The sequence below is a fragment of the Syzygium oleosum genome, unplaced genomic scaffold (genome assembly GCF_021117445.2).
Source record: "Syzygium oleosum isolate NSW1041296 unplaced genomic scaffold, Sole_v2.1 Sole_v2.06, whole genome shotgun sequence".
NCBI lineage: Eukaryota > Viridiplantae > Streptophyta > Magnoliopsida > Myrtales > Myrtaceae > Syzygium > Syzygium oleosum.
In genome coordinates this window covers 4497278-4503706 of record NW_026607490.1, presented here as the reverse complement: position 1 = coordinate 4503706, position 6429 = coordinate 4497278, and the positions used below count along the sequence as shown (strand labels likewise).

At 41.0% G+C, this 6429-nt stretch overlaps 1 pseudogene; it reads left to right on the top strand.

Moving 5' to 3' along the window:
- The first annotated feature begins 4727 nt into the window (after positions 1-4727).
- On the top strand, positions 4728-6056 carry LOC115680147 (BAHD acyltransferase At5g47980-like; annotated as a pseudogene).
- Positions 6057-6429: the final 373 nt, after the last annotated feature.

The window sequence follows — 6429 nt, the reverse complement described above, 5'->3', positions numbered from 1 at the left end:
ACTTGAAATCAAGGATCGTAATTTAGAGGAAGAAGTATGACCTAACCGAGAATGCCAAGTTTCCAGACGACATTATGGCAGCACAACCAACAAAGGAGCTGGGAAAATTTAAGGAAAGAAGCTCAAACAGGCATCCCACTCTATGGCCTGTCCTAACAGTTTGTCCTATCCGTGGATCTTGCACATGACAACCATAAGAGGAAAAGTGAATATCAAAGCCAATTTCACATAATGGTCATAGTGATATCAAATTTAAGTACGGTTTGAGAATCATAAATGTGTTAGGCAATGATAAAGTGAATGTTGAGATGTTTCCTGTATGGTTGACTCTCATTTGTGAGTTATCAGTTGTGTGAATAGTAGGGGCATGTGAAGTGAATGATTTTGATTCGAACAAATTGGAATTTGAAGTCATATAGCAATAGGTAGAGTAAAAAAACCACGAGTTAGAAGTACCTAAAGCGATAGACATAACAAAAGGAATAGAGGAGCTAGAAGTACCAAACTCTCGAAGAAGGGAATGAAGATCCTCTAATGAGAGACTGACAAACAATCCTTTGGGCGTGGCCTTAATGGTAGCAATAGTAGCAGATGAACTTGGATGTGGACCTCGATTTCGGGGTTGATCGGCTGTCCCTATAAGTTGCTTAGGTCATAGTTGATGACAATTGGACATCGAAACTTCTGATTTATCCATAATATGCACTTTACCAATTTCAACACAATATATTCGATATTAAATGCGAAGAAACCAGTACTGTAGAGTCGATATGGAAAAACTAAGGCCAAAAGTGAACTCGACACGTCAAAATACCTTGGGAACTAGTCTGTGATTGCCAAGATCTGGTTTGAAAGTGATTGAAACCAGTTAGGAAAGTCCTCGGAATCGGTCGGACCGATCTAATTGAACCAGTCAATGATCAACGTTCGGTCAAAGGTCAACTAATGACATGGTTGTAGTACATGGCAGCTGACGTGGCTAGCTGACTTGGCAAGAACGTGTAGATGGATGGCATGTGAGTGACATCAATAATGTTGTCAGCGCGACGGTAGGCCCTTGCGCTGCGTGGATCTCAGTCGTAGTGGCATGTGGAGGAACATGGGGGCGTGTGCGGTGAATTTTTGGGGCACAGTTGCCGGCGTCGGACGAAAAGGTAGGTGGTGGTGTTTATTTTTTGAAACAAGCCATCAATGGCGTCAGAACAACACTAATAAATGTTGGCTCTCTGGAGGCACATGAGCCTTATTTGCAGTCACTCTGGGTGGTGCGTAAGAGTGCATGCAGCGATGGGTGGCAACGAAATTTTGAGATCAGTTAGTTCTGAGAGCGATTAGTCAAGCGGGTTTGGCAAAAAATGGACACTGGCATGGATGTCGTAACTTGCTACAGCCACCACCTCAGAAGGACTCAATGGTCGCTCATCAAATAATAGTGGCTCTGATACCAAGTTGAGAATTATAGTGATAGAAGAATATAATATTCTGTACATTCACAAATGAAGAGTACATGAGCCTATTCGCTTTATAGGATGACAGATCTAACATAGCAAAATCTCAGTCACAATCAACCATAATCAATTAAGAGAAATATACAAAATCTCCTAAATATTTCCATATCTCTAACAAACTAAACTAATCACGGTATAAGAATAATACAAATTTTTTTGTTCGACCTATAGTGAGTCTCACAAATTCTTGAAATATGATTGTCTTGATTTAGTAGACTTATTTATGGAATACTATCTTTTGATAATCTTAACCTAGTCTTGTAAATAGGACAACAAGATTCTAATTTATGGGGTCAAAAAGTGCGGATTTTCTTTTGGTGCTGGTATATTTCAATAGCCTTCATAAGTTGACAAAAAACAGTTAGTTAAAAAATTAACCTTTGACCTTTTTTAGGTAATATGTTGGAAATTAAGAGTGTTTTTATGAAATTACCAACTTTTCCGATCATTATAAATTACCTAACTATATATTAAGCTATCCATTTTAATTTGAACAACTTAATAACACTTCATATTTTACTAAACTCTTTATGAAATTACCAAGCCTAAATAAGAGTAATTTACCTTTGTCAGATTTAATTGTTAGCTACTTTTGGGTTACCAGTTAGGGGTGAGCATGGTTCTAAGATAAAACTTGGAACCTGGAATCGGAGAACCTACGAACGGGAGCAGAAGGAACCTGTCCGGTTCTAGGTTTCAAGGTATACAAAGTAAGTTCCAGGATCCAAAAATTAGGAAACATGTTTCAACGGGTAGGTTCTAGGTAGGTGAAACCTGGAACCTAGAATCTGTGTTTTTCTTGGTCTATATCTTTGCGTGATCCTACAATATTCCATAGCGTCCAATGATGAGTGTATAATCTGGAACTACCAGTATAAGTTTTCATTTTATGACCGAGACTTTTACTTTGTTAATGTTTCATATTTTCGTGTCTAAATATAAGTTATTGTCAGTGGATTATAGCAATAATTGATCATCATAAAAAGATGATAATTCACTACAATCGTTCAATTAATAATACAGGTAGAACTTGAGTAAACCCTGGAGCCGATCCTAGAACTTGTGATAAGATAGTTTCTAAGTTCCAAGGTATGTATGGTAGGTTCCAGGTTCCAAAAAATTAGAAACTTATTCCAACGGGTACAAGCTCTCCTTTGAGTTACTTCGCAACGCTTGATAGTATTTTTCTAATTTACCAAATTTTCTAGTACGGTACAAACTTTTTATTTGCTTTGATTAGTAATCCCTTACATTTATTAACTTTCATAAATTACCAACCTAAATTACTGTGACTTGCCACCTTTTCTTCCATTCATTTACTACCTAGTTTTTTATTATCATCTTTCATTTGACTTACTTGCTTACGTTTATTTGATTTTCCTAATTTGCCAACTTTTCATGTCATCTACAAACTTTTATTTGCATTCCTTAGCAACACCTTAATCTGACCAACTCTTTCCAGTAATTATGAACCTTAATTAGTGTGATAACAAGAGTTGCTTAAGAGAATTATGGAGGGGAAACAAAAGGTGCTTAAGAGAATCTAAAATTGTGAATGAATGATCTCAAGATCAACTAGGGTTTTTTTTTCCCGTAAAATTTCGTGATCATATATTTCTGTGGACATGAATATTTAACATCTATGAGAGACTTAATATGGACGCTGTGGATCCTCTTCCGATTTAGGACTTCACTATCTTAATTAATTTAATACTGGGTTTAGGTTGAAATTAACTATTGGGTAATGAATAGCGATCCATCTCATCATGCATGACGTAAAAATCAAACTCCTTGAGCTGACCATAAGTCGTCATAGTTGAAAATGTAAGAGGTTATTAGTCTATATAAACCAGAATTCATGACCTAACCTACCCAAAGTATTTAATCATAAAAGTCAAGTTCAAAACGAGGGTTTAGGCAAGGGTTAGTTTGGCAACATAACAAGGACTAGCGTTTCAAGTCAATATGGCTACTAACTAGCCGGTTGCAAGCATTCGAAGAACCATTAGTTTTGCCTAACGATGAAATCACCTACGAAGAGATTAATGAAAAAAAATTAGCACTAGTTCTTTTCTTATACTTCATTGGAGGGGAAAAGTGTTAAAAAAGTCATAAACCTATTGCATTGAGGCCAATTTAGTCATAAACCTTTTAATTGTGCTAGTTTAGTTCTAAATATTTTGATTTAGTGCCAATTCAATCCTTATAGGTAATTTTGGCCGGATATTGTTGACGTTGACATTGGCCGCCTTATAGCTGGCACTAATGTTGACGACTTTTAATAACATTTTAATAATTTTCAAATTATTTATTTATTTTTCTTCCCTTCCTTCTTCCTCCAGCCAGTCGCCAGACCTTGACGACTGACCAGAGGCCAGGACCAGGGCCGTCGAGGCTCGCCTTCACTGGATTTGAGTGCGGAGCAGAGACAACCAAGCGTTCATTTAGAGAGAGAGAGAGAGAGAGAGAGAGAGAGAGAGAGAGAGAGAGAGAGAGAGAGAGAGGTTTAAGCAGGATTTTGAGCTTGCTCACCGTTAGTTAAAAGGGACAACTACTCAAAACCTCTAAAAAGGTTGTGCAGTCGCTAATTATCATGTTCGTAGGATCATTACAACTTTTTGTTGATTAAAATAAGGGTTAATATCATGAAAAATCCTAAACTGATATACGCATGACAGATTTACCTTAAACTAATTTTTTGACAATCAAAATCCCAAACTGGTACACCTTTAACAAATTTACCCTCCGTTAATTTATGTTAAATTTTACTGTTAAATTGCTAAGTGAGATGACACGTAGCAGTTGAAGAGTGTACCGGTTTGGAGTTTTATCCTCCGTTTGTCATAGATATTCCAGTTTGTGGTTTTTTATGGTATTAATCCAATTTAACGGAAACTAATAGAGGGTAAATTTGTTACAAATATATAAGTTTGGGATTTTTGGCAGTCAAAAAATTATTTTGATATAAATTTGTCACAGGTGTATGAGTTTGGAATTTTTGGTGGTCAAAAAATTAATTTGTGATAAATTTGTTATAAATGTACTAATTTAGAGTTTTTTGTGGTATTAACACTTGCATTTTTGTCTCTAAATGCATCAAACTATCTCTTATCCACTCATGTTGCCCATCTTCCTCTTTCATAAATAAGGAGTTAGAGGATTTTCAAATTGGTGCTTACAAATCACTCTCTCTCTCTCTCTCTCTCTCTCTCTCTCAACATGACAACCGAATTCAAGGTCGAGGTCGTCGCCAAAGAAACCATCAGGCCGTCGTCTCCAACACCAGACCACCTGAAGAATTTCAAGCTCTCTGTCTTCGATCAACTCGGTCCCATCCTCTACACCTCCGTCCTCCTCTTCTACACCTCGAGCACAAGCTCTTCGTCTCCCCACCGGTCTAGTCGTCTCAAGTCGTCGCTATCGAAAGTGCTCTCGTGCTTCTATGCCCTCGCTGGGAGGATCAGGGACAACCTCTACATCGACTGCGACGATGGCGGCGCCGAGTTCATTGAAGCCAAAGTATACTGCCCACTCTCCCACATATTCGACCGCCCCTGCCCGGCCTTCCTGCGCAAGCTCCTCCCCATTGACATAGAGTCGCCAGAGGCCTCCACTGGCCTTTTGCTTGTCCAAGCCAATACCTTTGGCTGCGCTGGGCTTGCCGTTGGGGTCTGCGTCTCCCACAAGATCGCTGATGGCTCCACCCTGAGCACCTTCATCAAGGGGTGGTCCGCCGCTGCCCTCCTTAGCAAAGTCAATGCTGGAATTGAAATCCCACCGCTCGACACGGTGTCGGTGCAGTTCCCGCCGCTGGCAGAATTATCTGCCACCTCACACATGGTGGTGCTCCCGAAAGCGAGGTGCACGACAAGGAGGTATGTGCTCAATCCCACTGAGATCACCCCGCTTGCTGCCGGTGAGGCTGTGCCGGAGCCGACACGGGTGGAGGCCGTGGTGGCCCTCATGTGGAGGTGTGTGGCCCGCGTTTCAAAGAAGAACGATCCCGTGCGGCGATCACTTCTGTCCCAAGCAGTAAACCTCCGGGGACGGCTCCCGGAGCCGCTTCCAGAGACCACGGTGGGTAACTTGGTCGGGCTCTTCAAGATGGAGATCGCCCCTTGGCTGGAGAAGAGTGAGATGGAGCTGAAGAAGTTGGTGAGCAACATGAGGGAGGCGAAGAGGGAGTACTTCGAGAACTACACGCCAAGGCTGAGCGGTGGCGCAGCGAGCTGCATGATGATAGTCGAGGCTGTTACCAAGTTTAGCATGCTGATCAACAGCGGAGCGGTCGACTTCTTAAACTGCAGCAGCTAGTGCAGGTTCGGGCTCTATGAGGCCGCAGACTTTGGGTGGGGGAGGCCGGCGTGGGTCAGCCTTGCGGGCATGGAGTACAAGAACAACATGGTCCTGGTAGACGCGAGGGACGGGAACGCGGTCGAGGCCTGGCTGACACTGAGCGAAGCTGACATGGATGGCCTCGACGCTGATGAGGAGCTGCTCCGGTTCGCTTCCTTGAACCCCAGCGTCTCCGGCTCGTCCATCCCGTGAGAATTTATTGCTCTGAGAGTGTAAAGACCTGAGATAATATCACACAGAATTGTCCTATATCGACAGCGCATGACGAGATAGATTCCGCGATTAAAAAGGATACAAACTTGAAAAGAACAAATCCGGTGAATAAAATGGCACAAACTCGAACGAGCTTACTTAAATTTAATTTTTGGTGTGGACGCATAATTCATAGATATCATAGAGTAATTCGATCATGTTTATAGTTTATTCCTTCGGTTGTCTTGTGCGTTTGCATGAGAGTACTATTTTATTTGTAGTTACCATTTACAAATGTTCAGAGGATCTCTCTCTCTCAATCAATGCATTATATATGCAGCGGCCGTCTCAAACAACCGTTGCAACAGACGTG